The sequence below is a fragment of the Notamacropus eugenii genome, chromosome 2, assembly GCF_028372415.1.
Source record: "Notamacropus eugenii isolate mMacEug1 chromosome 2, mMacEug1.pri_v2, whole genome shotgun sequence".
NCBI lineage: Eukaryota > Metazoa > Chordata > Mammalia > Diprotodontia > Macropodidae > Notamacropus > Notamacropus eugenii.
The window spans coordinates 454783947-454796048 of record NC_092873.1 but is presented as its reverse complement, the minus strand read 5'-3'; positions in this window follow the sequence as shown (position 1 = coordinate 454796048).

Sequence of the window (12102 nt, the reverse complement as noted above, 5' to 3'; positions counted from 1 at the left end):
ACAAGGGATAGAAGGAAGGAAAAGAATGGAACTTAGAATCTTAACAGTGAACATTGAAAGTTATCTCTACATATAATTGGAATAAAAATAAAATACTCTTAAGTGGGGGAAAAAAGAATCCTGGTTTTGATTCCCATAGACAAACTCTACTAATTGACTATCTGGGCAAGTCACTTAACTTGTTTGGAGTGAATTTCTTAATTTAATAATTAGAGATAATAAGCTTTTTGAATTATATTCTTCTTTAAATAGTTGTAGTAAATAAAACTCTTTGTAAAATTTTAAATAATATTATACCATATACCATCATCACCATCATCATCATCATCTTGCTCTCACCTTTTGGATGACTTCAAATAGACATGTTTCCAGGATAATTTTATATCCAAATATAGATGAAGATGTGTATTTATATCTATAGGGGCTTAGACATAGATACACACTTAATTATTATCAGTCTTCCTATCTGTCTCTATATAAATTGATAGATGTAAAACTACCCTCTATCCATGTGGATAAATGAAGAGAAAGATACATACAAATATAAATGATTAATATATAGCCCATGTTTAATGTTCTGTAGACCATTGCCCACATGAATAAAATGACATTTTTGTAATTAAATAAAATTCTTAAATTATTGGGATGATTACATAAGCTCATCTTCTGTAGATCCAAGGCATTATTTTTATAATTTAAATTGGAAAAGCAACAATAGAGATGACACATATTTAATCCTATTAACATGTGGTTTTGTTTTCTTATTGAAAGCCTTCATACTTAAAATGCATGTCTCTTTTTTCTAGAAAATTTTGAGTATATAACATGGTGAAAACTATACTAAAAGTTGCTATTTTTTATATATTAATTTTAAAACTGTAAGAATATTAGTAAACATTCTTTCTATAACCATGATCTAGGTTTGATTCTTGTACAATTTACTCATTACGTTCTCAGCACTCATTTGAGGTCCATTTTTATTGATTTTATAGAGTTCTAGAAGCACTTGATGAGGTTTTGTAGTCTTAGCTTATGAAAGATATCTAATTTGTGATATATAAACCTAACTCCTGATTTAGGTTTTGATACAAATTATGTCCCAAAATTTTGCAGCCTGCAGTTAGTTGTTTTTCAGTTTCCACAATTTTGTTGAATAATCTGCATTGGTCAGTAATTGTGGACTCATCAAGGTAATTTATCTGATGGGAATGACTTGTACTGAAATGCTATTTTAAATTTCTCATTTTAATAAATACTGTTCCTTGTTCTTTTCAGTCATATCAGACAGTCTGTGACTCCATTTGGGATTTTATTGGTAGAGATTCTTGTGTGGTTTTTCATTTCCTTCTCCAGTTCATTTTACAGATGAGGAACTGAGGTCCACAGAGTTAAGTCACTTGCCCAGGGTAATTCAGCAGGTAAATTTTAAGACTAGATTTGAAGTCTCAAAGATAAATCTTCCTGACTTCATGCACAGCACTTTATCCACTCTGCCACCTAACTGCTACCTATTTTAATAATAATATTGATATTTATATCCTTTTTAAAGTCTGTGAAGTATTTCTTCATGTTTCCTCATTTAATCCTCACAACAATCTTGTGAGATATGTTATTATTATTCCCATTTTACAGATGAGGAAAATGAAACAAAGGAAGACTAAGAGTTTTACGCAAGACCATACAGCAAATATATGTGTGAGGCAGGATTTGAAGTAAGGTATTCTTGAATTCATGTTTAGAAATTTATCCACTCTGCCATCTAACTAAATTTACTTAAAACCTCATGAATTAACCAGTTATTTGATACTTGTTCTATTCATTCTTGTCATCTAATGTACTTATTGATGTCTGTTTGTTTTATTCTAATCATCAAGGAGTCTGTTCTTGGGTAAATTTTACCATTTTCTTTTCTGAAGAATTCTCTTTTGAATTTTTTACTCTGGCATTTCTTTCTTTTTTTTTTTTTTAAAATCATTTTTTTTTCCATTTCTTCTAGCACTTCATGTAGACCTTTTCTTTATGTCTTTATTAGCAATTGTTACGGAGTTTTTCCCTCATAGGTTGAATTTATGGATATCTCTATTACTGGATCCAGAGCCATGTAGCCTATAGATCATTCTGGACATTCTCTAAGTAGCATGAATGATTGTCATCTTGTTTACAAGTGCTGGCTTTAATGCTGTCCCCTTTACCTACTACTCATAGACCTCTTGTTGAATTAATGAATAGTTCTGAATTTGAAGAAACAATTTACTGTAGTTTCTTATTGAATTTCTTCATTATTTGGCTTGGTGTACATGCCATCCTTTTGCTTTATTTTTATTGGAATCACTATGGGGAAACTGATTTTTCTGCCTCTGTTCAAAGAGTTATCTTAAGTAGAGGTCTACTAGACTTTATTTTTCATGGCTATAAAAGAAGCTTTCCTGAAGGTTTTATCTATGAATTACAATTATGACATACACAAGGTCTTTTTTATTCTTTTGCTGAAATGAATCACTTGTTTAAAAAAAGGTGTTGAAAAATGAAACAGTAACTGTGTTTAAAATCAGGAAATCTTAGCTGGTCTCCTAACTGGGTTTCATTATACAATTACACCAAGCTTCTCTGAACCTGACTTTCCTTTTCTGTGAAATGGGGTCTGTCCTTTTCCTATGCATTTCTTATGTGAAATAGGTTTTGCGAATGTTAAGTTCATATTCATGTAATAATAGATGAAGTAAAGACTTTGAATAACATGCATTAATAATATAAGAAAATGAAATAATGGAGACTGACAATTAAATCTCAAGAAAAACATGCCTGAATGAGGCACTGAGCAAGGACTGAGAGCTTATTTCCTGAGAAAAGTTGGAGAGTTAACTGTCATAGAGAAAGTGTCTATGAGAGATTACAGTTAATTCATGCAGAAAGAGTCTGTAGGAGATTACAGTTAACTGTCATGGCAGAATAAGAATATGGGGGTCTTGAGAGTTAAATGTCATTTTTGTGAGTGTCTGGAGGGACATTTCGAGAGAAGTAAATTTAAATGCCATTCCAGATAGGAACTGAATAATTTGAACTGTATCTGATTCCCTGATGAGGGCTGAAGAGAGTTAACTCTAATTCTGTCAAGAAAGCATTCTGAAAAGAATTCTTGAGTGGTTTTAACTGCCATCCAGGGTGAATTGAATTACGGGACTGTGGATCCATTGTTTTCAACAAGGCAGTGGATGTAGCCTTGCAACCACTGGAGAAAAATTCTAGTTGACAAGGGGTTGTTTCCCCTGCTTTCACAGAACACAAAGGTGACATGCTAGGGACTTCCTCACGAATACTAATTGTTGAAATGTTTTCTTTTGTTTATATCATTTGTATTGTTGTTTAATTATTCAACTTAAATTATCTATCTAACCCTGTAGGACCTGGGTTTTTTAATGACAGGGAAGAGAGTTCATGAGAAAAAAAAATTTAAGAACTTCTAATGGTTACCAAAGTTAATTAATTGTTGAAAATTTGCATTTTTACATATTTTCTGAGGATTTCCATCCATGCCTACCAGATAGTCTTTGAAACCTATGAGAGAATTAATAAGGTAGTGAATTAAAAGCATGATGTGAGGTTTGGAGTTTGATGTGTCTGTCTCTGAGAGCACCTGGGAATTATTGGTCTCAGCTTGCACACTTCCCCTTCCCAACTTCCCAACTTCAATTCATCTGAGGTAGCAAAGAATTAGCTACATATATTCAGGACCTTGAAACTGGTATTATATTTACATAAAACATTTAAGGCTTACAAGGTACCTTAACATACAAATTCTCATTTGACTTCACATCCTTGAGAGAGGAATGCTATCTTTACAGATGGGAGAGGTATAGTTCAGAGAAGTTTTCACTTACCTAGGGTCACCTAGCATTGAAGGAGTGATTCAAAACCAATTCTTCCTGACTATGAGACCATTATTCTATCCTATACAATATTGCTTCTAAAGTAGGAAAAACTGCAAAAAATGGTTGTAATATGGAAATTTCTTATTTCTATTGTTATGTTTTGCTTCTTATATCACCATATCTCATGTCCCTCCCCATGTGCCATCTCATAAGACAGAAGTTTGTTGTGGTTTTTTTTTTTTGTTGTTGTTGTTTGTTGTTTATGATGTTTGCCTATTTCTTAGCTTTTAAATTTGATCTCTGCTTCTGCAGCATAGAGGACACTCTTCCAAGATTCTTATGCTCAAAGTCAGGAGGCTGGTAACTGACTTTGTGAACTGGGATCTCAGGTGTGAGTACCTGGAAGCTTTAGGGGTCTGACAGTTTACCCGGAGATGAACTGGGGTCCGGATGATGGTGTCTCACATGTCCTGAGGCCAGATGGGGGTATTCCCTGGGTCTGCACTGAAACAAGGAGGTCCAGCTGTTAGAGGACATTTATTCATCAAGAGCTGTGCTGAAGCAAGTGGAGGTTGGCTGCTGGAGGAAGCCTGCCCATTCAGGGTGCACTGAAGTACAAGCAGAGCTGCTGCTGCTGCCTGCCCAACCAGGGCTGTGTCAGCACACATGGTAGTTCACTGAGCTGGAGTCTGCTGATTCCCCTGGTTATGAGAAGGCACATAGGGGGTCATGGTGTTGACACTTGCTTGCTCTACCACCTGGGGCTCAGGATCCCTTACTCGTTTGCTGAGGTGGGACTTGTTGCTTGCCAGGATGCCTCTTGTCATGGTGTATATTCCCCCTTTACCTGAGTGAGACAGATTATTTTTGGTGATCTTCCAAGTTTCTTGCAATACATGAATGCTCCACCCTATCTTTCCACTGGCTCTGTTGGTCTAAGTTTTTTTCTGGGGCACAATTTTCTGGAGTTTTCAGAAGTCAATAAGGGAGAGTGAGAGTAATTTACTGCTTACTCTGCCATTTTGGCTTCCTTGACTAAAGTTGGAGTTTCCTAGATTGGATCATGGGTTGAAGGTAAAAGGGACCACAAGAATCCTGAAAATGAATAAGAGGAGAGGCAAACCGGATAGAGTGGTGCAAAGATCCAAAAAGAAATGGCAGGAATAATGGGAAAGTAAAATAGAACTTGAGTAACAAAAGCAATCAAAATAGGCATTAATGCCATTCTTACCTAGCACAATATGAAAAGAAGATATGGAGGCTGGTAACCATAATTGTTTTAGCTTGCCAGTCCCTGATATAAAAGGATAACCTATCACTTTTAAAATGTCTTTCTTTCTGAAAAAAATCAAAGCTCTGATAATTAGCTTCCCAGAAAGATAATTAATTGACCCACACTTTTTTTTATTAGTTGTACACATTGCTTTCTTCTGCTTGAAAACTTATACCATGCAATTTGAAATTATTAGCACTTCTACTGCTGTCTAATGAAAAGTGTAAATTGTTTTGGTAATTTACCTTGGTAAATGGAAATTAAATCATAAATTTGGGGAAGTGCGTGCATTTTATTTTATTTGCTAGCAATGCAATAAGCATGCGGTAAAACTTCTCTCTCTCTCTTTCTATATATACATATATATATATATATAATATTTATAACAATATGTGCACATGTAAATACATATGAACTTTTCATTCTCAAGTCCAATATAGTACAGTCTTATATACTATGACATTTACATTTAAAAAGAACATCCCATATAATTATTTCTTTTAGAATCTTATTCTCTAAGAAATTAAAAGATGAGGGTCAAATATAATGCATTTTTAATAGACTCTTGGCCCTATATCTTTACTATTCCAACAACTTGACTTTTTCAAGGAAAAAAAAAGATAAGCTTTTAACAAGCTTTGAATTTTGAGGTATGAGGATTATTGTAGTCCTTAAGATTTCCTCATAATTAGTACTTTTATTCCCATGGGGAAGTTTATGCTGTTGACTAAATTTAACCATGCATGGTTTGCAAAATGCATTCTTAGAGGAGCTCCTGCTGGTACATTAGAATTTTCAATTTGTAGAATTCTTGTAAACATGCAAAAATGAATCTGTGCATCTGTTTCTTGTAATTAAACTGTGAATTTTATGGTGAAAATAATCTGTTGCAATTTGCAAATTGTACCAGTCATGCATCTGAGTACATATAGGTTGTCTATTAGACCATGTAACATATTTGCCAAGAGATATTTATCTGGAAAGTATTTGCATGCCACTCAGTCTGTGCTTTGGGAAGAATTTTTTAACAGATCAGTAATTCTTATAATAAATATTTGTTGAGCACCAATAATTTCCTACTCAAGAATATTATTTAAATGGGACATAAATTTAGGAAAAGTGCATCAAAAACTCAGAGTAGAAAACATCTCAAAATAATTGAGCTATTACAAGAATACTTCTCATTTTACAATATAGGTCAGGGGGAAAGTCACTCTCATATATGATTGTGGAAGGCCTCCTTCCACCTCTACCCCTCCCCCCGTGATTTTATGCAAGTAGAAAGTCAGAAAGTGTGAACCTGAGACAACTGTATTCATTAATGCATTTCATTGAATGTGCTATATTAGATTTCTTAAGGGGAAAATTTGAGTTATGACCCTTGTTGAAAAGAAACTTGTATCCATTTCCCTATACTTCTATCTCTAGCACTTTTTTCCTATAGCACACAAAACTCAGGTGCTATTAAATAAAGCAGCCATTTGTAATTTGCAATGCAGGCAGATCTCACAGAGAAGTGTAGTGAGTCAAGAAGTGCTGGTGTTAGTCCTACCTTTGTCGGTAACTAGACATCTGACCTTGTGTAATCAATTAACCTCTGTGGGGCTCAGTTTCATTGCCATAAAAAAGAAGATAGAACTAGGTTTTCTCTAAGGTCTCTTCTAGCCCTTAAATTCTGTGATTCCATAATTCACTTACTGAGCGAACACTTAATATATTCCCACATTCAGAATAGCAAATTCTGTCTCCAAACAAGTTCTGATAAGGCAGTTCTTTTAAGATATAATGTTCTCCTGCAATTGACATTACTTTTTCTCATTCGTTGGAAACTAATAAAATATAACAAGGTTTTTACTGCATGTAGAGATTTTTTTTTTAAATAAAGAGAATATAATATTCCTTGAAAATATTCCCTTATCAAATTCGGTGGACGTAAAAATTCACAAATAAAATAGAAGCACAATAAGGCAAAAAGTCTAAATCTGGATGATGAGTTTGCACTGGTTAACACTTCCAAGGCCCTCAGTAAGTTATTTTTTGTTTGAATCTTACACTGTGCTCACATGAGACACTTTGTAAATGTCACATACTGTTAGATATGTGGCATTGAATAAAATGTACCAGTAACATAAGTGAATAATATCAGCCTTACATCAGCAGTAGTAAGTAACCAATCTGGAACACCAGATGGAGAATTAACTGAAATTTAATTATCTGTATTAAAATGACTCCTAGGTGCAATTGAGAAAGATACAATATTAAAAAGGGGATAATTGACCATATGTGGCTGGTGAAAGAAAGATTTGTCTAGTCAGTGAGAAACGAATGACTCTAGAAAGTAAGGCTTTTTTCTGTGAAAATGTTCAAAGTGGGACTAAATTTAGCTAGAGATATCTTATTAAATGAGGATTTTGTTCTCATCTGATTTGTCCAGATATTTAACCTGCAAGAAGTTGATGTTTAAATGTAAAAAACATCAACTATCTCTACTTCTGGTCCCTTGTGAACTGTTGTGTCAATTACATGCCTCTGAAAATGAGCCATATTTTTGTCTGTAAGTTGGACATTGATTGAAACACTAATTCAACTATTTTTTCAACAGACTGTGCAATCACCCCATCTTTTCAGAAGTGACCATGTGTATTGCAAGCTACAATAAAATAAAGAGAATGAAAAAGTCTATTTGCTGAGACAGTTGAATGTCTTCTTGTATTTGTTTTCTATACCTTTCTTAAGATAAAATAATTTAGAGTCCAGGGAGGGTTTAATGTCTCCTAGTCCAAGCATCTTACATATAAGGAAACAGGTACAGAGAGGTGAAGAGATTTTGCCAAGGTCACATAGTTATCCAAACAAAGAGATCATTATTAATGTTTATTTAATTTCTTTTTTTAATTCAGTGTTTTGTTTTCTCTCAGTTACACGTAAAAACAATGGTTAACTTTTGTTTTTTAAAACCTGGAGATCCAAAATTTCTTGCTTCCTCCCTCCCCAACTCCTATTAAGAAGGCATACAATCCATTATAGATTATACAAATGTAGTTGTGCAAAACATATCCACAAAAGGCATGTTGTGAAAAAAATAGACAAAAACCTCACAAATAAAATAATGTTAATAAAACTATGCTTCAATCTTTATTCAGATACCATTAGATCTTTCTTTGGTAATGGATAACAATTTTCTTCATAAGTCCTTCCGAGTTTTCTTGGATCATTGTATTGCTCAGAATAGCTAAATCATTCACAGTCGATCATTTTACAATATTATTGTTTTTCGGTACAGAATACATTCCACTTTGCATCAGCCCATGTAAGTCTTTCCAGGTTTTTACTGAGACTATTGTGCTTATCATGTCTTATAGTACAATAGTTTTCCATCATAATCGTACACCAAAACTTGTCAAAGAATTCCCCAATTGATGGTCATCCCCTCAATTTCTAATTCTTTGTCCCCAGAAAAGAGTTTGTATAAATATTTCTACACATATATGTCCTTTGAAAATATCTTTTTGGATACAGATCTACTGGTTTTATTGCTAGGTCAAAGTGAACACATGCTTTTATAGCTCCTAATTGCTCTACAGAATGGTTGAAATAGTTCACAACTGCACCAACAATGCTTTAATGTCTCATTTTTCCTACATCCCCTCCAACATTTGCCATTTGCCTTTTTTGTCCTATTAGTCAGCCTAGTAGTTTTGAGGTAGTACTTCAGTATTGTTTTAATTTGCATTTCTCCAATCAGTAGTGAGTTAGAGTATTTTTTCATGTGGCTATAGAGAGTTGACTCAGTTCTCTATATGTTTGAGAAATGAGGTCTTTATCAGTGAAACTTACTTCAAATTTTTTCCACAGTTATTATTGCTAACTATATTTCTTACATCCTGTCCCCCACATCATTTATTCTATTCTGTACTTTGCATAACACATACACATTCCTTCTTGTATCTTCCTTGGTCTCAACAAATAGGAATGCCTTCTCTTCATATCTGGAATGTAAATTCTTACATAGTTAAACTAGTATATTGATTTTTTTTTATTTGCACTATCCCCATTAAAACAATGACTATATAGCAAGTACTCAATTAATATTGGTTAAATTAATGTATATTTAGTTCAATTCAACAAATATTGGGCAAATATCCATTTGTTAAGGGGAGAATTTAAACTCTTATGATATATTCTCTGCTCTCCCAAGCATATAATCAAATGAAGAGACAATAGGCACATACAGAAAAATAAAATCCATAAGTATATTAATTTATGTACTGGAGGAGATCCAAGAAAGATGGATTCTGTTAAGGATTATGTCATGGAGTAGGACATGAATGAAATCAATAGATGAAGATTATAGGAATGATGTGCTTGCACATGCCAATTGAAATTAAGGATATTTTTATCAACTAGATAATTCAAGACAAAATTCCATTTTTCTTCATGTACTCTCAATATTTCAAATAAAAATAATGCTTAGTGACTTTTATGTGGGTAATTCTAAATTTTTCATATTATTTTGCATGCATATTATCTAGGAAAAACAAATAAACTATATTGAGTTTTGACAAATAATTCACATAAATATCATTGTGAAATTAAGCACTATATTTTTTCCTTGGTCGAACTGAACAGTTTTACTTGGGAATATCCAAACACATGTGCATGAAGTATGAAAAAAATAATAAAAATATTTCCCTTAGTATATCATTCATTTTCATCTGTTATATACATGGTGAATGGTCAGTTCAATTTTTTTTTATTGGAATCTTGTAATATTTTGAGACATTAAAAAGGGAGTAGTTTTGCTGAAATATTACTCGATTTATTATTTTATTCCTGCAGTTAAGGGACTTAAAATGTACCTGTCACCATAAAAAAAAAAAAAAGAAACCCACAATGCTGTGTTTTACAAAGTGATACATTGTAAAAAAAGAACCAATCTTTATTTTTCTCATAGAAGCAGGATAAATAAAATGTAATGACATGATAAAATTATTTTCAAGCAACATTTGGTTAAGAAGATGACTGTCAGTAATACAAATATAATGAAATGCATATTTTGTTCTTTCTTCTTTCCATCATTATGTCATTTTTAGATAAATATATTGATGAAACTTTTAAAAATTAGGTAATGTACTTAATATCTGACACATTGTTGTTAACAGCATTCTAGTAAGGAACCTAAACCTCCCCCTTTCAGAACTAAATAAATCTAACCACAAAATAAGAAAGAAAGAAGTTAAGGAAGTGAACAGAATTTTAGAAAAGTTAGATGTGGTAGAACTCTGAAGAAAACTGAGTGGAGACAGAAAGGAATATACCTTTTTTTCTCAGTTGTACATGGCATCTACACAAAAAAATAAAAAATGACCATGTGTTAGTGCATAAAAACCTCACCGTTAAATGTGGAAAGACATTAATTTCATATGTATCCTTTCCAGATCATGATTTTCTGAAAATTATATGTAGTAAAGGGATATGGAAAGATAAAGTAGAAATTAATTAGAAACTAAATCATCTAATCTTAAAGAGTAAGAGGATCAAATAACCAATCATGAAAACTATCAATAATTTTACCCAAGGGAAAGACAATTATAAGACAACATATCAAAACTTATGGGATGCAATCAAAGTGTTTCTTAGGGGAAATTTCATATCTCTAAATGCTTACATGAATAAAATAGAGAAAGAGGAAATCAATGAATTGGACACGTAACTAAAAAAGCTAAAAAAAATAAAAAATTCCCAATTAAATACAAAATTAGAATTCTGGAAACCAAAGGAAAGATTAATAGCATTGAAATTAAGATGACTATTGAAGTAGAAAATAAAACTAAGAGCTTGTTTTATGAGAAAAAAACAATAAAATACATAAACTTTTGGTTAATTTGATTTAAAAAAGAAAGAAAAAAAAGTCACCAGAATCAAAAATGAAAGGAGCAAATTCATCATCAATGAAGGGGAAATTAAACTCATAATTAAGTGCTATTTTACCCAGTGAACCAGATAATCTGAGCAAAATTAATGAATATTTATGAAAATATAAATTATCCATATTAACAGAAGAGGAAACAGAACACCTAAATCACTCCATCTCAAAAAAAGTAATTGAACAAGCCATCAGTGAACTCCCTTAAAAAACAATTCCCCCAGGATAACTGTGTTCACAAGTGAATTCTGCCAAACATTTAAATAACAATTAATTTCAATTCTATAGCTATTTGGAAAAATAGGCAAAGAAAAAGATTTGTATCATTCCTTTTATGAGACAAATATGATGCTGATATCTAAATCAGAAAGAGAAAAAGCAAAGAAAGAAAAACATAGATGTTTCCCTAATGAATATCGTTGCAAAAAATTTAAATAAATTACTAGCAATATATTACAATGGTTGTATACCATGAGTAGATGGATTTATACTAGGAATTCAGTGTTAGAAAAACTATCAGCATAATTGATACATTGATAATAAAACCAAAAGAAATCATTTTATTAATTCAACAAATGCTGAAAAAGTCCTTGGCAAAATACAATGCCCTTTCTTGTTAAAAACACTAGAGAACATAGGAATAAAGGGAGCATTCCTTAAAATAATAATCTTTATCAATCTGACACCATGAGCAAGCATTATCTATAATGGGGATAAGCAATAAACTTTCCCAAGAAGGTCAGGGGTGAAACAAGGATGCCCATTATCAGCACTATAATTTGATATTGTTCTGGATATGTTAGCTAGATCAGTAGGAAAAGAAAATAAAAAGCAATTGAGGAAATTATAGTAGTCAATGAAGAAAGAAATCTCTACCTCTTTTCAGAGATACTTAGAAAATCAGTTAGCCAAAAAATATTGAAAATAATTAACAATTTTACCAAAGTTGCAGGATGTAAAATAAACTCACATCAATGTTTCTATATGTTACCAACAAAATCCAACCATGAAATAGAAAGAAAAATTGCATTGAA